The sequence below is a fragment of the Petaurus breviceps genome, unplaced genomic scaffold, assembly GCF_028583685.1.
Source record: "Petaurus breviceps papuanus isolate PSGF00001 unplaced genomic scaffold, PetGlider_PUasm1.0 90775, whole genome shotgun sequence".
Lineage (NCBI taxonomy): Eukaryota > Metazoa > Chordata > Mammalia > Diprotodontia > Petauridae > Petaurus > Petaurus breviceps.
The window spans coordinates 12,808,459-12,835,422 of NW_027187342.1; the positions used below are offsets into that span (position 1 = coordinate 12,808,459).

General features: G+C 36.8%; 1 protein-coding gene across 5 annotated transcripts in view; it reads right to left on the minus strand.

Moving 5' to 3' along the window:
• LOC138146881 (immunoglobulin-binding protein 1-like) overlaps positions 1 to 26,964 on the minus strand; it is an 89,270-nt gene that overhangs the window by 46,383 nt on the left and 15,923 nt on the right. Inside the window, exons 2-3 of one of the 5 annotated variants that reach the window (XM_069069032.1) lie at positions 26,834 to 26,946; positions 19,423 to 19,527 (exon numbers count right to left, since the gene is read on the minus strand). The exons of 3 other annotated variants lie outside the window; for them this stretch is intronic. The gene's annotated coding sequence lies outside the window, so the exon portion shown is untranslated. The remainder of the gene's footprint in view (positions 1 to 19,422; positions 19,528 to 26,833; positions 26,947 to 26,964) is intronic. One more of the 5 variants, XM_069069031.1, reaches the window with a different exon arrangement.

Genomic DNA, 26,964 nt, shown 5'->3' on the forward strand with positions numbered 1-26,964 from the left:
GACAGAGCTAGTCATTGGAAATTGAGACATTGAAAGGAACAGTCCAGGGAGTCTAGCTTAGTGACCTTAGTCCAATGTCAGTAAAAAATGTAAAGTCAGAGGAAGTGGCATGAGAACATCCCAGATGAGAAAGGACATATCAAGGCCCAGTAGTGACTAAGGTGTGGGCCACTTTGGCCACATATGTTCTCTATGTGTGCACATCTCTATTGGTGCACTATATTATATGTACCAATCTTCTCACTGATGCTGTGAGAGAGTATGTTTGCTACCCTAGGCTTCTGGGGAATGTGGATGTTTTCTAGCTATTTTTGTTATGATGCTAATTTGTATCTTCTGGCTATTAAAGGTAAATGGATTGGTAGGACCCTTGAGCTATAATCTTAAAAGGACAAATCCACAGATTAACTTGAATAGGTAACCTTCTTCCCCCTCATCTAGGGACCTAACAAGCATGGACATGGACAAAACATATGCTGTAGTCACTCCACAAGCATTTATTAATCTCTTACTATGTGTAAAACACTACATACTGAAATGGTATATCCCGAAGAGTAGTAACAAAATATAGTCCCAGTATACCTGAAGCACACTCGCCTACAAATACACAGTGTCAGTAAGAAGAGTAGGTATACATCTACAATACACAAGTAGAGAAATGAACATATAGTCAAGGTCATGTGCATCTCTGGCACTGAAGGTTACCAATGTCTTTTTTCTGAGAGTGACTCATGCTGCTCTCCTTGGGAATAGCATCTTTGCGGGATACGTCATTCTACTATTGTGCTTCCTGGGCTCTGCAGCTCAATTTGATTCTGCTGTTGGACTCTGGGTCTTTTCTGATGAGCAAGAAACTACTGGGCAAACTATCCTACTGTTGAGGAAACACTGCCACTATACTCTGGAAGAGGAGTGAGGGAAAAGTGAAGAGACATTCCCTCTCAAAAGCTAGGTTCTTCATAGCTGGTCTCTTCTCAGCTACTAGAGATGTCTCCTTAGAGACAGTACAGCCGCAGAACAGACTAGCCTGTTTATTAAAGGCACCAATGAGTGTGGTTAGTTCAGCCAGCCAAGGGCTAGCCATCCTCTAGTTTCATCAAATTGATGGAGAAACTTCTTCTCACTTCCTAAAGGAGCAATAAAGTATAAATACTTCCGTATACTTCCTTTACAAGCCACAAATAGGCCACTCTATACGTTACATGTTGTACAAAGTACAAAATGGTCCACTCAAAATCCAAAGGGGTGATCCCTTTTTAAGATCCACATTCAACTACTCCAAGCCTGAAAGGAGCAAAACTTAGCATCCCATTGTCTTGGTTACCTGCCTATTACATTCTCCAGTCTCTTCAAGTTGAGGTAGAAAGGGGGGGTGGGTCTCAATTGATTGGGAAATTTTTTGATGATATCTGCTCTAGACTCTTTTTTAAGATTCATACAGTTAAAATGAAATCAGATTAAAATCACTTGCCTTGATAAAATAATATGAATATACAGGCATAGTTCAAGAACTTGGAGTTATATTTCTTTTTTGTTGGCAAATATTCCATATATCAGATTTGTGAATATTCATACTTGTCTTGTTGGCCTTTCAGGTAAAAAGCAAATAGCATTCCAAAAAGGGGAAAATGTTATTTAAAAGATTTTTGTTTTAAAATGTTTGTTTTAAAATTTTGCTGTTTTAAATTGTTTAAAAATAGTTTTAAAATTAGTACTGTAGATATCAAATGTAGAGCTGTCATACTGTGTAAATTTAAATGAATGAAATTTCTAAAGACATGATCAAGATTTTAAATGCCTTAATTAAAACACACTTCTTTACTAGAGGGACAGACTATAAATGCTATCTGAAAACGAACCTCAAGTGTCGGAATTTCTTTCCAAGGCATGTGACTTGATGAGGGTGATCAGACATTTCTAGCATAACAAAATTATGTTTTGCCTCTGAGAAGTAGCTACTTGGTGATTATATTGCATTTGAATTTAATTTTTTCAATTTTAAACCAAAGAATACCACACTTAACTGGAGTAGCACCTAGTTCTATCCCACTGACAACACAGTTGGCTTGGGAAAATGTCTAAAACCATTTAAAATAAATACAAAAAGAGCCTGACTTGCACCTTACTTATCTTCAAGTTACTACCCTGTATCTCTCCTCCCTTTCACAGTCAAACTCCTAGGAAATATTTTCTATACTTACTACTTCCATTTCCTTTCCTCTCATTCCCATCTCCGTCCCTTGCAATCTGACTTTTGACCCACAATGAAACTATACCCCCTAAGGTTACTCCTAACTGTCGAATCCAAAGGCCTGTTTTTCATTTTTATCTTTCTTGATTTTGCCAACATGTGTCACTATTAACTACCCTTTCCTCCTAGACAGAGGGTGGCACAGTGCAGAAAGAACCAGCCTCAGAACAAGGAAGACTTGGACCCAGATACTGCCTGTTATAAATATATGGACCTTGTGACTCTGGGCAAATCACTTATTCCCTTAGTTCTCTAAATAGAGGTATATAACTCTAGGGCTCCCTAGTGTAGCCAGAATCAGACTAAAATGTAAATGGGAAAGATTTAACTGAATAAATAAGAATACAATATAACATAGATAATGTTAGTATGTGGATTTCTAATTCAATATGCAATGGTTGCGATCCTTAGGTAAGTTTTGGTGGTTGTCATTTCTACTTAGGTTAATTACCAGAGAAGGTGCTACCCTGAATTAGTAGGGGGTGTTTCCTTATCTGGGAGTTCCCTTTACCAGTGAAACCATCAGTTCAGTCTCTCTGTGTGAGACTCTCCCTTCTCTGGCTTTTCATGCTGCCTTCTTTTGATTCTCTCCCAATCTATCTGGCCACATCTGGCTGTTTCACCCCAGCATCCATACTGAATCACTATAGATGCCATACTCCTCCAATTTTGAATACCTCAAAGTTCTGTCCTGAGCCTTTTTCTCCGCCTTTTCTCCATAATCTCACCAGTTCCCTTGAGTTCAATTATCTTTTCTTTACAAATGATTCTCAGATCTACATATCAAGCTATTTTCTCTCTCCTGGACTCCAATTCCACCATCACATAAATAGCTTATTGGACATTTCCAAGTGTATGTCCTATAGGCATCTCAAATCCAACACATCCAAAACAAAACTCATTATCTTTTCCTCCAAAAACCTACCCCTCTTCCAAATTCCCCTCTTTCTGTTGAGGATGCCACTGTCCTTCAGTCATTCAAGTTCATAACCTCAGTCATCCTCAATTCCTCATTTTCGCTCAACCCCATATCCAGTTAGTTGCCAAGTCTTATTTATTCTATCTCACCAACAACTCTCCAACCTATCCCCATATCCCCACTAATATAATCACCAACCTAGTTTAGACACTTAACATCTCTCATTATTGGATCATCGCAATAGTTTCCTAATTGGTCTCCTGATCTCCAGTCTCTCCCTCTACTCCCAATCTATTCCTTATAGAATTGCCAAAGAGATTTTCCTAAAATGCAGATTTAATCATCCATGTCTTTCTCCTGTTCAATCAGCTCCAGAGGCTTTCAACTGCCTCTAGGATAAAATACAAACCCCTTTATTTGGCATTTAAAGGTTTTCACAGGGGCGGCTAGGTGGCGCAGTGAACAGAGCACTGGCCCTGGAGTCAGGAGGACCAGAGTTCAAATCTGAATTCAGACACTTAACACTTATTAGCCATGTGATCTTGGGCAAGTCACTTAACCCCAATTGCCCTGCTCTCTCCCCTCCAAAAAGGAAAAAAAATTTTTCACAATCTAGCTCCAGCCTATCTTTCTAGACTCACTTCACATTGCTCTCCTTTAGTCATAGTATAGTAAGCCAAATTGGCCTGCTTGAGATTCCTCACATACTACATTCCATCACGGTCATTGTGCTTTTGTATAGGCTGTCTCCAGTGCCTAGAATGCACCCTCTCTTCTCTTGAGACTTTAAGAAAATCCCCATCTCAGGGCGGCTAGGTGGCACAGTGAGTAGGGCACCTGCCTCAGAGTCAGGAGGACCAGAGTTTGGTTCCAAAAATTAACCTAGCTGTGTAACCTTGGGCAAGTTACTTAATCCCAATTGCCCTCCAAAAGGCAGAAAAAAAAAAAAGAAAATCCCCATCTCTTCAAAGTGCAGGTAAAGCACCACCGCCTTTGCCTTTCCTGATGTAACCAGCTTCTAGGGTTTCTTCCACCCTTTTTCCCTTATGCTCTGATCCCTTCACCTCCCCAAAAAAGATCTTGTATTTACTTTGTGTGTATATATACACATATATGTATTTGTATATAACTATATATACTATATAAGTATTTGTGCATGTTGTTACCTTCCTTTTTTCTTTTTCGCTTTTTGGAAGGCAATTGGGGTTAAGTGACTTGCCCAAGGTCACATGGATAGTTTTTGTGTTAAGTGTCTGAGGCCGGATTTGAACTCAAGAACTCCTGACTCCAGGGCCAGTGCTCTATTCACTGCGCCACCTAGCCACCCCATGTTATTACCTTTCAATAGAACTGTAAGTTCATTGAAGACAGAAAATATTGGTTTTTTTACTCTTTTCTTCACTACTTAACATAGCACCTAGTAAAAGAAATGATTTTTGTTATTGATTGATTCTTCTCTAGGCTGCACTCTGGATTTTCTATACCATGCCATAGAATCCTCTTCACCCTAAAAGCTCATTCCATTATGGCCCCTGTCAGTGGTAGGCTGGTAAATGTTTAACAAGCTTCTCTGGGGAAGGGAATATGCCACTGACACACATAAATTAAATCTACATTATTAATATTTTCTCCATCACTCTCTTAAGTCTAGGTAATCAACAAAACAATAAATCAAGCCTTGGTTTATAGTGCTTGTCAATTTCTTTGATGTTAATGCTCACACTGAAATTTTAACAATTGGCTCTTGTAACCCATTAGAAGTTGGCTCCATCTTATCCATATTCTCAGTCCTTGTTGTTTTTGACCTCTCTGAAGCATCTGACACTGTTGAACAGCTCCTGCTCACACTTTCTCTTTTCTGAGTTTTCATGACATTGTTCTTTCTTCATTCTTTTCTTACCTATCTGACAGCTCCTTCTTAGTCTTGGCTGAATCACCATCACTCACTCCCTTGTGTGTGTAACTCAGGCTTTGTCTCGGTGCCTCTTCTCTTTTGTCCCTACATTGCCTCTCTTGTTGGCCACATCAGTTCTCATAAGTTTAATTATTTTCTCTGTTCAGATGACTCACAGATCTGCATATGTATCCCAGGTTATCATTACAAGCTCCAGTCCTCCATCACCAATTCCCTACTGGATCTTTCCATTTGGATGTCCCATATTTATCTCAAACTCAAGCATGTCCAAATTTGAAGACATTATCTTTCATCCAAACCTGCCCATCTCCCTAATTTCCTTATTAATATTAATATTGAAGGTACTACTATTCTTGTCGCAATCCAGGTTCACTATGTTGTCATCCTCAACTCTTCAATCTCATTCAACCCAGATAGCCTGTTGACAAATCTTGTTATTTCTACCTCCACAATATATCTTACATATGTTCCCTTCTTTCCTCTCACAGAGCCACTACCTTAGTCCAGGTCCTCGTTACCTCATTACCTCAAAACTTCCCTGCAATAATATACTAATTGATCTCCTTACCTCAAGACTCTTCCCTCTCTAATTCCCCTCCTCCACCCAAAGCCACCAAAGAGACTTTTCTGAAGTTCAGGTCTAATAGTATGATCCCCCTACTCAATAAATTCTAATAACTTCTTATAACCTCTAGGATTAAATATAAACTCCTTTGTTGACATTTAAAGCTCTTTACAACCTTGACCTTCCTAAGAAGTTTTATTACACATTACTACCTTCCACACACAGTAGAGTCCAGCCAAACTAGCCTTCTTGTTGTTCTTCATATACACCATTCTGTTTTGTGTCTTGTCTTTGCACTATTACCCTCCATGCTGGAGTGTGCTGGAGCAAGCTCAAATTGGCTTTCAAGTGGATCATTAAATTTTCAGAGTGAGAATTTACTCCTTGGAAATTGTCAAAAGTTATAAATCAGGGCTTAGTTTATTGTTTTGTTGATTTCTAGACTTAAGAAAAATATTAATAATACAGATCAAATTTAAAAGTGTGTCTTGAGTATGTATACTTTTTTCTCCCAGAAAACCACTTGTTAAACATTTACTAACACACCACAGACAGGGGCCAATGTGTTAATGCAAAAAACTTAAAATTGTGTTGCATAGACAGCCTCCTTCCTAGCCAATTATTAAACATTTTACCAATCCTGACTTCTCTTTTGCCCTCCATTCTCACATCTCCAAACTCTGTCAGATACCTCAAACTGCATATCCTATAGACATATTAAACTAAACTCATTATCTTTCCTCTCAAACCTTCCCACCTTGAGGACACTACCATTCTCCTAGTCTTCTAGACTCACAACCTTGGTGACATCCTCAACTTCTCCTTCTCTCTCACCCCCAATTTTCAATCTATTACCAAGGCCTGTTGATTTTCCTTTGCAGCATCTCTTGAACATTCCCACTTCTCTTCTCTGATACTGCTACCACCTTGATGCAAACCCTTATCATCTCACAGCTGGACTACTGAAATAGCCTGCTGGTTGGTGTCACTGCTTTAAGTCATTCCACTTCCCGGCCCATGTTCTACTTAGCTGTCATATTGATCTTTCTAAAGCACAGGTCTGATCATGTCACTCCACTACTCAATGAACTCCATTGACTCCCTGTCTCCTTCATGATTAAATAGGAATCCTGCTTGACATTTAAAGCTCTTCGTAACCTAGTCTCCTCCTACCTTTCCAGTCTTTTTACACTTTATTATCCTACATATATTCTTCAATCCACTGGTACTGGCCTCCTTGCTCCTCAAACAAGACACTCCAGCAATTCCAGGCATTTTCACTGTTCCCCTATGCATGGAATGTTCTCCCTCCTTATCTCTGCCTCCTGGCTTCCCTGGCTATCTGCAAATCCCTGCTAAATTTGTACTTTCTATCAGAAAGCTTTCCTGATCCCCCTTAATTCTAATGCCTTCTCTCTATTGGTTATTTCCAATTTATCCTGTCTCCATCATTACTTGTACCTAGTTGTTTGTATATTATCTCCCTCATTAGACAGTGAGTTCCTTGACTGTCTTTTGCCTTTCATTGTATCTCCAATACTTAACATAGCACACAGCAGGCATTTAATAAATGCTTATTGACTGAATAAAATCCTCTCCCTCATGTCTAGAATGCATACCCTCCTTATATCTGCCTCTTGGGATCCCTGGTTCTCTTTAAGACTCAAATCAAGTACTACCTTCTGCATGAAGTTGTTCCTATTGTCTCTAGCTATAAGGGCCTTTTCCTTCAAGGTTACTTTTTAATCTGGGTAGCAAGTACCCTCTGGCTCACTCTCCCAGTCAGGCTATATCTTACCTTCAGTGTTTTAGAGTACCCTGGGGGATAGGGGAGCATGTCTCCTCAACTGACACTGATTCAGGCCCACAACAGCAGTGTTAACCCCAATGTTAGATGCCAGTGAGTACCACAATAGTTCTATTTAACAACTTTAAAAAAAATAGGTTTTGCAAAAAGATCTTTACTTCAAAGATATAGCAAAAAAAAAGTACATACATAGTAAATCAGTTAGCTAAATGCTAAGTGTCTACAATGCGCCAGACACTGTGCTAAGCACAGGACATACCAAGAAAGTCAAAAGATAACCTCAGCTTTCATGGAACTCATATTAAAGGATCTTAGGAAAGCCTTCTTTTTTAGCTGGGACTTGAAGGTTGTCAGTGAATCTAGGAGAGAGAGAGAAAGATGAGGAGGGAAAGGATTCCAGGAATGGGAGACAGACAGTGAAAATGCAAAAGGTCAGAAGATGGAGTGTTTTGTGCAAGGAATAGCAAGGAGGCCCATGCCAGTGCATCACAGAGGAGTAAAATGTAAGAAGATTGGAAAAGGAGGAGGTGGCTGGGCTATAAAGGGTTTTAAATCCCAGAGGACTTTATATTTGATCCTAAAGGTGTTAGGGAGCCACTGGGGTTCATTGAATTGGAGAGTGACATGGTCAGATCTGTGCTTTAGAAAGATCAATATGACAGATGAATAGAAGATAGACTGGAGTGGAGAGAGACTTGAGGCAAGGGGACCAAACCATAGGCTATAACAATATTCCAGGCATGAGGTGATGTGGGCCTATACCAGGTTGGCAGCAGTATCACAAGAGAGAAGAGGGTATATGTGAGAAACATTATGAGGGTAGAATTGATAAGACTGGGTAACAGATTGGTTATGGGAGGCAGGGATGAAAAAGAGTGAGGAATTGATGATGACACCTAGGACTGGAGCCTAAGTTACTGGCAGAATGGTGGTATCCTCCACAGTTTTGTGTGAGGTGGGGGTTGAAGGGAAGATAATGAATTCAGTTTTGTACATATTGAGTATAAAATGCCTGTGCAATATTCAGTTCAAGATGTCCAATAGGCATTTGGAGATGAGAAACTGGACAACTAGGAGGTTAGGACTAGATCTGAGAATCATCAGAATTGAATCCATGTAAGTTAATGAGACTCTTCAAGTGAAATACTATACAGGAAGAACAGAAGAGGGACAGGACCAACACCTGGGGGGATCCCCACAGTTAGTGGGATCAACCTGGATAAAGATCCAGCAAAGAAAATGAGAAGGAATAGTCATACAAATTGAAGGAAAACAAGGAAGGAATAGTGTCACAAAATACTAGAGATAAGAAGAGAGTGGTAGTATCAAAGGCTATAGAGAGGTCAAGAAGGTAAAGAATTGAGAAAAGGACATTAGATTTTGCAACAAAGAGAACATTTGTAACTTTGGACAGAGCAATTTTGGCTAAAAAAATGAGGTGGGAAGCCAGATTATAGAGAATTAAGAAGAAAGAGGGAGAGCAAAGGAAGTAGATAAATTGATTATAGCCTTTTCAAGGAGTTTTGGGGGGAAAAAGGGAAAAGAGAAATGAGAAAATGGGGGGGGGGAGGGAGAGGAAGAGTCAAGATAGATGACTGAATCAGCTGTGGCAGCAGCAGCATCTGTAGGTCTCAGCTGACGTATATTAAGGTGGTTGGACAACTGGTCAGAAAGAGATTATAGAGATCCCTTTGCTGGCACTGGATGCAAGGTTCTGTTGCATTACCCATACTAATATCCAGGCTGCAGTTCTGGTTCAGAGTCCCAGAGTGAGAAGCACTAGCACACCAGAGGTTGAGACCACAGGGGAGTGGGGATCCTCATCATAGTTGCAGGACAGAAAAGATCACTTGTGGTCACTCACAGACCAAAACACAGTCCAGGAGAGTAGTAAACACACACCTCTCCTTAGCCTATAACAGCTTAGAAGAACTGAAAATTTATAGAGCCCCAGAGCTAGTTTTAGAAATAGCTGCACAAAAAGCTTTAAGTTTGGAACAGTGATCCCTTCACCTTGGGAGCAAAGCCCAAACATGAAGTTTTAAATGTCATGAAGTAGATTGGAAAAAATGAGGAAATGATAACAACAACAACAACAAAAAGAACCTGAAAAAGTCACTACGATGATAGGGAAGATCAAAACACAAACTCAGAAGATGACAACAAGGTCAAAAAAGCTACATTTAAATCCAACTTGAAAAAGAATTGGTCTCAGGCCCAAAAAGAATTGCTGGAAGAGCTCAAAAGGGATTTCAAAAATCAAATAAGAAAAGTAGAGGAAAAATTAAGAAAAAAATAAGAGTGATACAAGAAAATCATCAAAAAACAATTAATAGTTTGGTAAAGGAGGCACAGAAAATACTAAAGGAAGTAACACCCTAAAAATAGAATAGGCCAAATGGTAAGAGACACAAAAATCCACTAAAAAGAGATTTTTTTTTCTTTTTTGGAGGGGAGAAGGCAGGGTGATTGGGGTTAAGTGACTTGCCCAACGTCACATGGCTAGCAAGTATTAAGTGTCTGGGGCAGCATTTGAACTGATGCAAAGTGAAGTGAGAAGAACCAGGAGATCCTTGTGTGTAGTAATAGCAAGGTTGCAATGATGATCAACTGGGAAAGACTTAGCTACATAGTGAAGTGAACAGAACTAGAAGAACATTGTACACAGTAACAGCAATATTGTTTTGATGAAGAACTGTGAATAACTTGGCTATTCTCAGCGATACAATGATCCAAGACAATTACAAAAGACTAATAACTAAGCATACTATTTGCCTCCAGAGAAAGAACTGATATTGTTTGAATACAGACTGAAGCATGCTATTTTTTACTTTCTTTCATCTTTTTTCTTTTATTAGAGTATTGTACAAAATTACTATTATGAAAATGTTTTACATAATTTCACATATATAACCTATATCTGAGTGCTTACTGTCTCAGGGAGGAGGGAAGGAAGGGAGGGAAGGACAGAATTTGGAACGTAAAACTTATGTAAAAAAAAAAAAGTCTTACCTACTCTGATCAATTCAATGATCCAAGATAATTCCAAAGGACTCATGATGAAAAATGCTATCCACCCCCAGAGAGAGCACTGATGAGCTCTAAGTGCAAATTGAATTCTAATTTCTCACTTCCTTAATTTTTCTTGCTTTTTAAAAAATGGCTAACTTGGAAATATGTTTTTCATGATTCCACATGTCTAATTGATATTATATTTCTTGCCTTCTCAGTGGATGGGGATAGAAGTAGTAGGGAAGGAGAGAATTTGTAACTCAAAATTTAGAATGTTAAATTTTTTTTTTAATTATAAGCTTCCCCAATTGATAAATGGTCAAAGGATATGAACAGGCAGTTTTCAGATGAAGAAATTAACATCATCTATAGTCATATAAAAAAAGTTCAGGATGGCTACGTGGCGCAGTGAGTAAAGCGCCGGCCCCGGAGCCGGAGTCAGGAGGACCCGGAGTTCAGTTCTGGCCTCACACACTTAACACAAAAAAACTAGCTGTGTAACTTTGGGCAAGTTACTTAACCCCAATTGCCCTCCAAAAGGCAAAAAAAAAAAAGTTCTAAATCACTACTGATTAGAGAAATGCAAATCAAAATAACTCTGAGGTACCACATCACACCTATGAGATTGACTAACATGACAAAATAGGAAAATTATAAATGTTGGAGATGTGGGAAATTTAGAACACTAATGCATTGCTGGTGGAGTTATGAACTGATCTGGAGAGCAGTTTGGAACTATGCCCAAAGGGCTATAAAACTGTGCATACCCTTTGACCCAGCAATACCACTTCTAGGGCTATATCCTAAAGAAATTGTAAAGACAGGTGAAGGACTCACATGTATAAATATATTTATAGCAGCTCTTTTTTTGGTGGCAAAGAATTAGAAATTGAGAGGATATCCCTCAATTGGGGAATGGCTAAACAAGTTGTGGTGTATAAATAAAATAGAATAGTATTGTGCTGTAAGAAATGATGAGCAAGTGGACTTCAGAAAAACCTGGAAAGACTTATATGAACTGATGCTGAATGAAATGAGCAAAACCGGGAGAACACTGTACATAGTAACAGCCACATTATGTGATGGCTGACTTTGATAGACTAAGCTCTTCTCAGCAATGCAAGGATCTAAGACAACTCCAGGACTCATGATGGAAAATACTATCCACATCCAGAGAAAGAACTTTGAAGTCTGAATGCAAGTGGAAGCATACTATTTGCTCTCTTTTTCTTTTGTTTTGTTTCTTCTTTCTCGTGGTTCCTCCCAATGGTTCTAATTCTTTACATCATGACTAATGACGAAAATGTTTAATATGAATGTATATGTAGAGCCTATATCAGACTGCATGCCATCTTGGGGAAGGGAGGGGAAAGGGAGGGGGAGAAAATTTAATAAAATTTGATGGAAGTGAATGTTGAAAATTAAAGATAAATAAACTATTTTTTAAAAGTATAAGTTCCTTGAGAACAGGGACTATCATTTGCCTTTCTTTGTATCTGTAACACTTAGAACAGTGTCTGGCACTTAACAAATATTTGTTGGCTGACTGATTTGTTAGAGGGCTTAAATGCCAAGCTTAAGAGTTTAACTTTTATTTGGTAGGCAATGTGAAAATCCTGAAGGTTTTTTAAAGTAAGTTTTTATTGATATTTTGTTTCTTACATCTGTAATGGGAATGTAAATTTTTAAGATCTTCCCTGCCCCTAGGCTAGGGTGCACCTGAAGCCTGGGGTGGGAGGCTTGTTTTTCAGTAGATACTTTTTGATTGGCCAGTGGGTCCAGAAGGTTGTTACATTCTCTGAGCCAGGAGAAGGCTATATAAGCCTTGATGTGTAGCTTTGTTTTGGGGCTCCCTTTGAGAAGTGTTCTGTGATTTGATCAGATGACTCTGGGAAGCTGTTGTTGAGAGCCCCCCGGCTTTGAAAAAAAACCCAGATGTTGATTTGGTATGGATGTAATAGTTGGACAGTTTGAAATCTGTCTACTTGATCTGTTTCTCTGACTTGATAATTCTGTCTGTATATTCTGAAGTTCGGGGTGCTGACCTTTTTCCCCTGAACTAGGTAAACGATACATATTTGACTGATTAAAGTAAGCTTGTTAATCCATTTTGAGTTGCTTTCCTTTATCAAAGCAGATCCAAGAACCTGTGTTGGCAGCCACCCTAGAGACACTTGGGGTGTTTGCTGCTACAACATCACCATATCCTATGCATTCTTTCTCCTCCTTCTCCCAGAGAGCCATCTTGATATAGGATTAGTATATTTTGGAGATAAAAAAAACAGCACAGCTGATTAATAAATTTTAAAAGTCTCAAAACATATAACACCTTTGGACTTCCTACTTCCACAAATGAGTAGGTTGCAGGGTGTCTTCTCATATTTCTTCACTTGAATCTCACTTGATTTGTAATTGAATTTATTCATAATTGAAAATTTTAAATTTTGTTATATTTGCTTTTTATTTTTGTGTCATTCTTTCCATTTACATTGTTGTAGTTATTGTGTATGTTGTATTCTTGGCTCTGCTTACTTGACTCTGCCTCCGTTAATTCAGATCTTTCCATTCTTCTGTATATTTAAAAAAACATTACTTTCTAACATATTACCAAAAGATAATGTGACTATGATTAACTATAGCCCTGTCTGAAGACACATTTTGATAAGATACTGAAAATTTAGAAGTTACTGAATATAGACAAGTCACTGAAATAGGTAAGTCACTAAAATCTAACCTTTTGTTATTATTTCTTTGGTGTTTTAAAAATAATCAGGTGAAAGTTGAAGAATGAATTAAATAATTCACTACATCTAACCAATGGGTTTTCACGTTAACTGCAAAGATGACACAGTCAGACACACTGTACCTTGACCCTGACATAGTGATGTCATTTGGTCTTCTTCAAGCATAAAGAATAACAACCAGTCAGTGCTACAACAGATTTCTAAGCCTGTCCAAAGTGGTAACCTGGAGAAACAAAAGGAGACAAATAGACAGACACAGAGACTCAGAGACAGACAGACAGAGACAAGGTCAGAGAGAGATAAATAATCAGAAGCCATCATTCCCCCTAGACTAGTGCTATTAGTGAACCAAAAGTCCAGGATGTGGGGGAAAGGAAAGAGGCTCATCATATGGGCTCTGCTTCATCTTTTTTGCAGCTTTTATTTTAGTTGGGGAGACAATATACAAGACCAGTATATGACAAGTTCTATGTGAGTGGTGTAGATGCTAAGTGTTATCGAGGTTCAGAGGATGGAAAGATCATTTGTATTACTAGGCAATATCCTTGTTTTATGATCTTGAAGAGGTGAAAACTTGCACTTACTTCTTTCCTAATATCAGAACCACATTAAGAAAACAAAGTCAGTTCCTCATCTTCATATTTCCCTGTTCTTGTTAGACATATTAATGAGGAGGACATAATGAGAAGCTTGAACATTCTATCTCTGTCCTTAGGACAATACTTGATATAACCTGACTTTTGGGTCCTACCCACAGACGCATGGCCTTGAGAACAGGGAGGATTTCCTGAAGGCCTAGAGAGTGGGTTTTCCCCAAGAGTCTCCCCAAGTTCCAGTGACCCTAGACTTTACCTGGGACATATTACTTAGAGTGACCTAGACTTTGGTCTTGAAGGAATCTGTGGGATGAAGAAGGAAAAACCACAAGAAGGAAGAGGATACCAAGAACCATAATTAGTGACTGCCAGTGTGATCAGAATGATGGTCCAGATGATGGGGACAACCAGGGCATTATCTATGGGCTGTGTGAATTTTGCATTGCTAATAAAATACGAACCAAGAGAAGAGATGGTGACACCCTATTATCTTACCACCCCCTCCTCCATCTCCACACCAAAGAAAACCAAGTTTCCTTGGCACTAGCTACTATCTCTACTTTCTGCTCCTTATTGTCCAATTTGGCTGTTTCAAAAGGAATGCAAGGTATTTGAGAACAATGTTCTATTGAACCTTTAAAATATAATAAAAAAAAAACCTCTTGGCCAAGAAAACTGTAAGTTGTTTGATGTATTTTGCTTGATGTGCTGATATATAGCTAAGATAAGAGAGAGAGAAGGAAAGTTTGCCTCTTGGATGTGAGTTTTTTTGTTCATCTGGAGCTGGTTTGAGGGCTTGAGCCAGGAGAAGCAAAATAGAAGGACCTGTATTCGACTTCCATACACATCATATAAATAACCAGGAATAAATATGGGCATATATCACTATATCTGATTTTTCTGACTTCTAGGAAAGGAATCACAAGCTCAAAAAGTCTTCAGGGTAGGAGTGAATAGGCAGTCTTATAGGTTTAGGCACTCTGCCATTTTTTACATATTTCTCCTGGTATTTTAAAAAAGACTAATATTCAAGAGGAAGGTATATATGAGAACTCCACATGTACACTGGAGCCTAGCATAGAGGACTCCTAATGAGCATAAGTGATTGGCAAAATGAAATACCTAATCAACCCAGCAACAGTACCAGAAGTAATCCCATTCAGCAGCTCCCCCAGGTGTTTAGATTATTAAATACAAACTTGAGAATGATGCCCCTTAAAAATCTTATAGTTCCAGATGATAACTTCTTCTAGAGCTAGCTTTAAGTAATAAGCATCCCATGGTAGGCATTTCTCTAATTATATAGGATACACAACCTAAAAATGTACATAATGGCTTAAATACCTGTAGGATTTATATATGTATATTGTGCTTTCTTAGTCAGAAGTGCTCACTGAAATTTTATTTTTATATGCAGAGGACTGTGATCTGATGGATTTGAAAATTACTTAAAATTTTTTTTTCTTATTATAAACTAAACAACCATCAACTAACACAAACGTGCCAATATATAAAGAAGAACAAAAAGAGGATTGTATGTGAGATTATGAACTCTGCTACATTTGTTTTTTTAAGAGTATATTAAATTGATAAAGTGTAACAAAATTATCCTATTTGTGCTGCCTTTGGAATTTTTTTTGTCTTATTCTGTGTATTTTGTTAGTTTTATTGATGTTCTTTCTCTTTTTTTGTCTCTATCAGTGGCTTTTATTACTAATTTTGAATGGGATTTTGAAAACATAGCAGATAGTAGAAGCTCAATAGATATTTGTGCAATGAATGAATATAACACTTACGTATATTACTTTACAGTTTAGAAAGTGCTTTCCAGTGAGGTGTTTAAGTATTATTCCCTGCCTCTGCCCCCCACTTTATAAATTAGGAAAAAGCCTCCAAAAGGCTAAGAAACCTGATTTAGATCACACATCTAATAGTTGCAGAGCAGTAGCAGAGATTAGGTAATCTGATTTTTGACTCAACCGATTTTTCCCTATACTTCATTGCCTACAAGTAAATTAAATTACAATTAAATTAAAATACTTCATTGCCTACAAGTAAAATAAATTAATCTAATGAATGAAAAAGTCTCTTATAGGAGACTATTTAAGTGATCACATCGATAAAACTAGATGAAAATATCGAATTTTTATGATAGTTGTTTTTAACAGTCAAAAGAAATAGAGAAAGATTTCCTTTTCAAACATTTTAAATATACATATTTGAATATAAAACCTTGTAGACTATACATGCCAGACTTTATGACATATATGTGTATATATGTACATACATTAGATTTAAAGACTTCTAGATGATATAAAGTTCATAAATACATACACATATATATGCATATATGTATATATGAAATTTTCTTTGAGAAGAAAATCAGAAAGCATTCCAATGACATGTTTACTGCTAAATAATAGCACAAGAAATAAAATTTATTCTACTTTTTTTACAGATAGGAAATGACTGATTACTGATGTAGAAATCATTTCCAATTTAGCTTTATATATAGAACAACATCATCAACTTTTTAAAGTAAAGATAAAATCAATATAAAATGAAAAGGAATGTGTGTGCTATTGAGACAACTCCAACCTATCCATTTATTGGTGGTGAAAAATGGAAAATAGATTTTTAAAAAGACATCAACATAAACTGTTATACCCTACAAAAGCTTAACTGATATAAATCAATCACTACAATAAAGAAATCAGAAGAGCCTAGAAACAGCCTCAGCCAGTAAATACTTTTTTCCCTTTCTAAGAGTAGAGAAATGCAAGGGCAACATCAGATGACAGCATAAACTCAATTGTAAGATTTTATGGCTGGGTATAGTATGCCTGTAATCCCTGCTACTGAGGAAGCTACAGCTGACAGATCTCTTGACTTCAGTAATTCAGAGCTGCAGAGGAGTAAGTTGATCAGATGCATGCATTAAATCCAGCATTAATACAGTAAGCCCCTGGGGGAGGGGAGCACTAGGTTACCAGGAGGGGTGAATAGGCTCTGTTCAAAACCAGAACACAGCTCCTGTGTTCATCACAGGACAGGGCCTGTGTTTCCATCCTAGGTGATATAGGGATATCCAGTCTTTAAAAAAAAAATCTTATAGAAGAGGATGATTGAAAATGATGAACAATAAAAGAGAAAACAGCAAGATACACTGGTAAAAAAAAAAGTTTAAAGAAAACTTGACAATAGAACCAGATAATTTCAATCAGTGGCATCAAACTCAAATAGAAAGGAGGCCACTAAACCGCAGATAAGGATCTCTGCTGGCTGCAAATTCACTTAGAAAACCTAATATTATCTATGTTCTATCACATTTCTAATTATTTTGTTAAATATTTCCTAATTATATTTTAACTTGGTTACTCAGGAGTGTTGTCAGCTGCATGTTTGATACCTCTATCTAAATCATACCAAGGGCATTTAAGAGTGAAACCTGGAGAACAAGTAGATTTTAAAAAACAGAAAAGTCCTATATAGGTTTAAAAAAAAACCAAAAGAGCAAACCCTTTTGTCCATCAGTGATAGTGGAGCCACTAGAGTCATTTGGGCTCTAATGTCTCAGTCCGTGATATATGATACAAAACAAAATAAAAATGACACTAAAGGAAGCAAAGATGGGAAGAGCAACTGTACTAGATCAAGTAAATAAACACAAAGGAGGATCACTGCCAGAGGCAACACTGTTTTCAGGATGTTAAGGGATACATCTTCAAGGTATCTGAAAAGTATGTAGTATCAAATGCTTTGAAAAAAATCTCAGATCTTCTGTTTAACAAATAAAGTGACTTAGAGGATATTGAGGACTACCAGCCCATATGCTTATTTTTCCTCTCAATGAAATTTGAAACAGAACAACCTACTCATACTATGTATCAAGAGCCTCTTCAATGAAGTTATGAGAAAGAACAGGCTTTCAGAAATGACATTTGTCAGAGGAACAGTATTTACACCCATTCACTCTAGGCTAATTTTTGCGTAAGAGGTATTGAAACCGTCTTTTAAGACTTAATTGATCTAGGGGGCTATGGCTCACATAACTGATGTAGCTTTCTGGTGGCATAATCACAAAAGCCCATGAGAAGTCAGGAGCTCCTCCCTCTGTATTGACACATTATTCTGATTGGCACAGCAGGCTGTAGAGCATATTTTCAATTTAATCAATACTGTATCCTTGAATATTCTTTCCATGCTATGGCTAAATAAGCTTCCTTTTGTTAACTTGCAGATGGTCTGCAAATTCATTCTGATCCTGAACCATAGAACCATCAGGAGACCTGACTGGGCTATAGCAACATTTAACAACAGACAATCTGTATAGTCACACAACTGACTAGAAGGTGAAGAGAATATAAGATCCTATTATTCTTATTGTTGTTGTTTTACTTCTAAAACGCATTTGACTTGGTAGAACAAAACACTGTCTTAAAGGCTCCCTTCCAACACAATGACTCCCACTCATCAGTCAAATTCACTTAAGATTGCTTAAAAGTTGTAACAATAAAGATCATTTTCTTGACAATCTAATTATTGACACCAAGCAAGGCAGAAAACAGGGAGACATACACTTATCAGAGTTGCTTGCTACTCTCATGAAAGATAACCAGTACAAAATCCAAATGGAAGAGGGGCGGCCTATAGGTGGTGTAATTCTGTAGATGATCTTGTTTATAGATGGCATTGTATCAAGATCTGAAACATTGTGAAACTTCTTAAATGAGATCCACAATCACTCAAAAGAATTTGACCTATCTATCCACACCGGAAAACCCTAGTTGATAAGAAAAAAAAAGCCTCTTGTTTAATTATGATATGCAATTGAAAGGACAAACCATAACACTGGTCAATCAGAACATAATATTTGCAAGGACAATTAGCTAGGTCCAGAATTCAATAGGCAGAGAGGAGGACAGATTGGATTATATTTTGAAAATTACATAGTGTTTTTAATTAACTTCAAACTACTCCCTGAAACAAAGTTCTGTGGTTTTAATTACAAATTTTTTATGCTATTATATGCCTATCACAAAATACTATAGTCTCTGAAAAATTAAATATGAGGGACATACCCAAAGGGCAATGGAGAAGGGCACAATGGGCATAATAATACCAACCACAAATTATACCCAAAAAAATGACAAAAAGAATATCAGAGTTGATCATAACAAAAAAGAAGGTGAGCTGGTTATGTGGCAAGAGCAAGGGATAATCAATGTATAGCCCATAGTCTCCATCGACATCTATAAAGTAGCAAGAGAAATAAAAGAACTTCCTTGGAATTTTAGGTGAAGCCATTATAGTGGGTGTGTGGGAGGACTTGGACAAGAGTTGCACATCAAGAGAAGCCATGACTGAGTTATTATCAGTAGTACCCACATTTGTTGAATCACCAGTCCTTTAAAACATCAGACCATATATTTTACAGGAAATGACATCTACCACTGATCACAAATTATCTAAAAAAATGAAAAATATAAAATAAAAATGAAAAATAAGAGGAAGTTACCTAAAAGTTCCAAGACTATTAATCAAACTGGAAAGAATAAATGGTATGCTAGGTACACTATAAATTGGGCATTTTGTGCAAGAAAAATCACTCACCTGTTCATGTTCTTTGGCCCAGTGATTCCACTCCTCGGGTATATAGCCCATGGAAGTCAAATTAGAAAAGTTCCATATAAGCCAAAATATTCAAAGCAACATTTTCTGTGGTAGCAAAAAAAAAAACAACTGGAAACAAAGTATACACCCATTTACTGAGGGAACAGCTAAATATGTGGTATACAAATGAATGCAACGTTATTGCACCATAATAAATTTTGAATATAAGTAGTACGGGAAAATTTGGGAAAACCTGTATGAACTGATATAGAGTAAAATATATAGAACTAAGAGAACAATATACATAATTTTAATAATATAAACAAAAACACTCTGAAAGGTAGCTAATTAACTGTATTAGGTAATCTTGGTCCAAGAGTACTGATGATGAAACACTATCCACTATCCTATTTTATACAGACAGTTGGGAACTACAAGTGTACAATGTTGCAGATAATGTTAGATATGGTTGCTGTGCCAATTAGTTTTGAGTAACTGTTTTCTTTGTACAAAGGAGGATTAAAAAAAGGATTATGTCAAGAAATTATTGTGGTATAAAAGCAATGAATTTGAAAAATAAATTGGACATATTTGTTTAATTTTTTGCTCAAATTAATGAGATCTGAGCCTGGACTGTCTTCAGAAACATTTTCATGATTTCATATCTGCATGATGACCAATAAAGAAATATACAGAACTGCTTAAATGAATAAAATAACCCGTGACAATACTATTTCTTCCTTGACAAAATAACTTGGTCGATTGTATACATAGCATCTTAAAGATGGTATGTTTAAATATTTGAAAGGCTTTTGTGGTTATATATAATAATACTATTAGCTAGCATTTATATAGTGCCTTAAGATTTGCAAAGTGTTTTTTACATGTGATCTCAATTTATCCTCACAGAAACCCTGTGAGGTAGATACTATTATCATCCCCATTTTATAGATGAAGAAACGAAAACTGAGAGGTTAAGTGACTTTGCAAGGGTTTGTAGCTAGTAAATGTCTGAGGTTGGATTTCCCAGACCTGAAAGAAACAAATGATATGAAAATCTTAGAACCACCATACTTCCAGTCAGCCAGAAGTGCAAATTTGGAACAATCAATACTTTTCCCTTTTCTTTAACCCTCAACATCTAATCATTTGCCAATTCTTATTCATTCCACCTCCATAACATCCTTCATTATCTGTCTCTAGTGGTCACTTTCAGGCTCTCTTCACCTCATGACCCTTTATTATATCTTATCTGGACTATTACAGTAGCCTTCTTGGTTCCCCTAACTCCAGTTTCTCATCTCCAATCCATCTTTCCACACAGCTGCCAAATTAATCATGAGATAATGATTGTAAAAATGTTTAGCCCAGTGCTGGACACATAGCACTATAAGAATATTAGCTAGCAGTAGCAGCAGCATCATCGTCATTACTCCCGTGCTTAAAAAGTTTTTTCTTATCTTTAGGACAACAAAATCTTCTGTTTGATAGTTAAAGCCCTTCAAAATCTGACTCCAGTCAAACTTCCCAGGTTTGTTGCATATTGCTATCCTACTCTGAAGTTTCAGTCAAACTGGCCAACGTATGTTGTACCCCCAGAAGTACCAAACATGCAGCCAGAATCAGATTAAAAAGTAATTGGTGTTGCGGCTAGGTAGCGCAGTGAATAGAGCACCAGCCTTGGAGTCAGGAGGACCTGAGTTCAAATTCGGCCTCAGATACTTGACACAATTACTAGCCGTGTGACTTTGGGCAAGTCACTTAACCCCAACTGCTCTCCCACCCCCCAAAAAAGGAAAAAAAATGTAATTAGGAAATAATTAACAAAATAAATAAAAATACAATAAAATATACACAATGTTAATATGTGGCTTCCTAAGTCAATATACAGCCAGTAGGGATCCCTACCTATGATTTACTGGCCCCCATTTTCATGAGTTTGACACTACTGCTGTAACGGATAGATAACATTCTATCTCCCATCTCTACAATTGTAGATGAATTTGCACACAAATCTGAAAATTAAAATCCCACAAACTTTGCAAATCATCTTAATTCATCCTATAGTTAGTGGTAAGCATGAGAAAAAGTCAGTATGTGATGTAAATCTGAATAGGCCAGTATTTCCTCCCAAATCTAAACTGCTAAGTACTGTCTACTGTCCCCATAACTTTATTCATCAGCCTCCAACACAAAGTCCACAGAGATGTGGCACTTTTCTTCATGACTGGAATGCATTCCTCTTCACCTCCTCCTCCTAGTTTTTCATATTCCCTTCCTTCGATCTTCTCTGGGGTGGTACAATATCAGCCTTCACTGAATTACAGAATCTTAGACTTGAAAAATAGCTTAGAGGTGATCTAGTTCAACCCCTTCATTTAATAGATGAGGAAAGAGTGACCCAGAGAGGTGAAATAATGTGTCCAAAGTCACAATGACAGGAAGGGTCAGAGCTATAATTCAAATATAGACTTCTGATTCCAAGTACAGAATTTTTTCTACTATAATACCAAACTTCTTCACAAAGATGATGCTTCTGCCTAGAATTTGTGTCATTCAAATAATTGAAATTATCTATGTTCTTTAGCATCCATCTAGTATCCACATAAAGGCAAACCTGGAATTATTATAATTTTCAGTTTTTGAAGTCTGTGCACCTGTTCTGATTCTGCCTTACACATGAATACAGCATGTGACTTGGGCTATGGCTGTGCCAACCAGTCTCTAATTGCATACCACCAATCATTTCAACAGCTGCAGGTGTTTTCCAGTTGTTATAGTGACATTATGTTGCTTCACTCTGTGGTTCAATGTAGCCAATCCTGTGCTTATATGCACTCTGTCAGTTCACTGTAAAGTATTGTTTAGGTATTCTCTAGAGAGAAAGAAAAAGTGTTATTTTCTGGCATAAACACAATATGGCCAGAAAATCCCCTGTAGCAGCATTACTGATGAGGCTGAAAATGACATACCAGACAAACTATTTTCAGTATTGCCAAAGATTCCTCAGAAGCAAGTTTTAGACCATGCGTGAAATACTAAAGAAATATTTTTAAAATGGCCCACGCTTTTTATCTGGACCCAAAAATGAGGTTAAAAAATTTCACAGTGGAAAAAAGCATTCAAAATAATTTTTCATAGAGAGTGTTTCAATAGACTGGCTCCCTACAGGCAAAGTAGGAAGCACAATTATCCAAATGGTTAAGGAAAAATTTACTTTGTTCTCAGTCTATATGGTTATAGAGTTTGAATAAACATTGTGTTCTAGCCATTTAGTTCTGGTGCAATTGAATTTTCACCATTCAAAAGGATTTGTTAAACATTTAAAAAACAATACAATAACCATCTCAAGTTTGTAATAAATTTTAATAATTCCAGAATTATAATTTTGTTGTTGTTGAAGATTTAAAGTATTCGATATTCACTAAAGTTCTCTATCTTGGCAGTGCAGTACAAGCTTTAATTAGTGGAAAGGCTCCAGGAACAAGAGTATGCCTGTTGTGTAAGAAGCAATCCAACAAAGTTCAGATCTCAACAGTTCCCATGGGTTCAATTATCAATTCTATGTAGAGGATGTCCAGATCTATATATTTAGCCCAGTCTTGCTCTTAAGCTATAATCATGCATCTCCTACTGCCTCTTTTGTGATCTCAAACTATCTTCCCACTATACTCATTCTTCACTCAAATGCTGAGCTCCAATGATTCACTGTTACCTCTTAAATCAAATATAAAGTACTCTATTGGACATTTAAAATCCTTTACAACTTGTACCCCTCCCACCTTTCTAGTTTTCTTACACTTTATTCTTCTCCACACATTCTACAATCTACCTAAACTGACCTATTTACAGTTATTCAACTATAACACTCTATTTCCTACTGATTTTATGACCTTGGGAAAATCACTTCCCTATTTTGTATGTTGTTTTCCTCATCTAACTGAAAGGGTTGGATTAGTGATGTGTTGCTTTGATACGAGGGGCTGGGATCTGATGACCAGTCTGAGAGGAATATCCTTGTTACTATTCAACTGTAGAAAGCCAACAATGATGAAAGAATTAAGAGTTGTGAGGTGAAAGTGGATCCTAATATAATCAATTTTTATTATTCTCCCCAATGTTGGGGTATCAGTGTGGATGAGTTGAAGATAGCAATGTATATAAAAAGCTGTAGATATATAGACTCATGGAAACTATTATGTAAAGCAATACAAAGAAATAAAATATAGGTGTCTGAATCTACCATGATAAGACATTTCACTTTGAAAAAATGTTTTTACTAAAAACCTAATAAACATCCACAAAAAATAAATTCATATACAAAATCATAAAATACAAACTATAGTTTGCTAAAAGGAATATATATATACATACAGACATACACATTTATCTTTTTTCAATTTAATAAAACATAGAAGTTTATTGATATTCAATGTTCAACTAAGTAGAAACATGTTTTGATGTTTGCCATTGCTATTAAAAAATATTATATTGATACCTTTTATTTTTAGCTCACAATCATTTCTGGAAATACCTGTTTTTCTCTTCCCTCTTTCCCCACCAAACAACAGAATTGAATCTTCCTTAATAAAAAAGAAAATTAATCTCAACTACCTTATACAGTGACAAATATATATATATTTATCTTGAAAAAATAATATTTTATTTGTTCATAGTCCTCTCAACCTTTTTTGTTTGGTTACTTATAAGAGTTGACTGCTGTTGAGGTTTTTTGGTTTTTGTTTTGAAGTATAATGGTAATCAGTAGAATTCTTAGATCAGCTTGATAAGCTTACCCAGGACTGCACCTTTGTTTAAAATCTTTGATTTTTTTTTCATACCTTTCCATGAAGAATAACTGTTGACAAAAAACAAAAGTTACCCATGCATGTCCATATTCTATGTGAGAAGCATGCATAATCAAAGATTCCAAACAAAGGCTTTTCTCTCAAGAGATAAAAGATTTGATCAAGAGATCATTTGGGGGCTTTTTAAAAGAAATTGACAGATGTTCCTTCTAGAAAAGTTATTCAATGTACAAAGTACAAACAGGTAAAAGACATTAATTTCCTCCACCACAGAAGAAAAGCTTAAGAAACAAAAGACTCAAGCGTGCACTGACAAATATTTATCATTTGAAATTAGTAACCTATCACAAATGGTTCACAAGAGCTCATTAAAAAGACACAGAATACAAATTAGGCACTCAAAAGAACTACTAGAAGTCCATAAAGAGATACAAAAACATATGGCACCTACCACCTTTATAATATTCTCCCAGAAAGTAAAGGCTCTATAGAGATTTGCAGGACTGATGAACAGGTTTTACTTTTACATCAGTTGGCACTATCTGGACAACAACTCAAGGTTCACATGTTGGCTTGGGTTTTTGGGTTCCAGCATGATGTCAGAATTCATCCCTTCCTCCAAGAAGCATAGGATACACCTCCCATTGCCAATTAACACCCAGACTCCCGAATGTCTGGAGAGGGGAATGAAAAGCCTTCTCTTTCTGGGGAGTCCAAGAGAGAGCTGTTGGAATCCCAAGAAAGTACTTTATATACATCTGACTTCATAACCAAAATGTCTAACATTTTAGGAAAAGTTTTATGTTAAGATAGAACACTTTTAAAATAAATGAATCCTTATTACAAATGCTAACATCAGGGGTGGCTAGGTGGCGCAGTAAGAGCACCGGCCCAGAATCAGGAGGACCTGAGTTCGTTTCAGGCCTCAGACACTTAACACCCACACACAAAAATACTAGCCTTGTAACCTTGGGCAAGTTACTTAACCCCAATTGCCCTCCAAAAAGAAAAAAAAAAACAAAAACAAATGCTAACATCAATAGCTATCCACCACTATTATCTAAGCCATGGCTTTCCTCTTCTGCATTAAGGAAAATCCCTAATTTATTTCACCTTCGGTGCTTGTATTATCAAAAAATCCTAGACTCTCCCATATTTTCTCTAAAGTTTGCTACATCTGCAATTTTGACAGCTTCAGCTTTCCTATGAATACTTCAGGATCCAAGGTAGCATGGAAGCCCTTTACTCTGTTCACAGTATATCTGAGAGAAGATACTAATTCACTTGCTGCTGCTACCTCTATCCAGCCTCCAAGGAGAAACTGTGGTTGAATGCTACTTCTATTCTGTGGTTTAGTATCCAGCTAACTCTATCACCCTTTCTTGTACTTCAATTCATGGCAAACCAGAAAAACAGAGAAAATAAGGCCACAGACTCCCTGAGTTTTCAGTAAACCCCATGATGTGCTCTTTCCAGTGAGGAGATGGTTTCCTTGGCAACAACACTTCTGTTACTGACTCCTTCTCTCGCCCTATCAGATATAGCCATTGAGTGGAATTTCTTTGCCAGTCTATGTGATTTAAGCATTTCTAACCTGCTACATACCTCTTACACAATGTGCTTATTTCCTAAAAGAGTCTTTGCCTTCCCTGCCCCTGATCCAATCAGAGCATTTAAAATCACACTAGAAATGAAACAATTTTTAAACAAAGTTAAAATGTGGCTCCTCATATCATATAAGAAATATTGTCTTTTTGAAGAAATACAATTGGGCCTTCTCCAATCCCTAAGAACTGAAAAGCTGAAAGTGACTTGTAGCTAACTGTTAGTCCCAGTGTCAATGGACAGTGTGTGCTGCAGCAATCCTTCTCATGTGATTGAGAGATAGTTCCCAGGATAGTGTGTTCACTTTTGGGAAAACTGGTATCAAATTACTGAAAACAAACTGGAGGGAACTGAAGGAAGAGTTTCCAGGTTACCTTTAAGGATATGGATTGATCTCTGAGAAACCAAACACTTCACCAACTAAAATGGCAGAATTATACCAAGGTGTATATGTACAACCCACTCTGGGATGTGTTCCATCTTCGGTTCTGTAAGGGCTATGTAGAAGAGAAGATTTTCCAACTGTGAGGTGATCAATATTTCCCTGATCTCAGATTGAGGTGAGGGCTATTGATTTAGTAAAATGACTGAATTGTTAATGTCACTCAACCTGAACTCTAAAGAAGCAACAAAAATCTTTTAAAATGTTAAGGACTAACAAGTAAGCATAACATGTCTTAGTCTGTTACATAAGATCTACCTGGATTTCCCCTTAACTATACCTCTAATGAGCCAGCTCTATGGTATAGTATACTTAAAGTACAAGCTAGTAGGTGAAAGATTTTATTTAGTTCTGGATCTGCCAGAACTTTATGACCTTATAAAGTCACCTTCCCTCTTTGGGCCTAAAATTTCTCATCTATAAAATAAAGGAGTTAAATTAAACTATCTGTAAAGTCTCTTCCTCCTCTGAGACTTTTTAATAAGACCTATGGTCTAGTAAACAATATTTATCACATTACTCATTATGTAAACAATTTTTGGAATGAGATACTCACTAGAAGAATCTTTATCCAACTGTTAACAAACATATAAAAAGTTAAATACGTGGTAAGGGTTTCTAGGAAAGATGACAAAAATTTAAAGGGAGCCAGGCCGTCCTTACAAACTCCTAAAAAAAAAAAAAAAA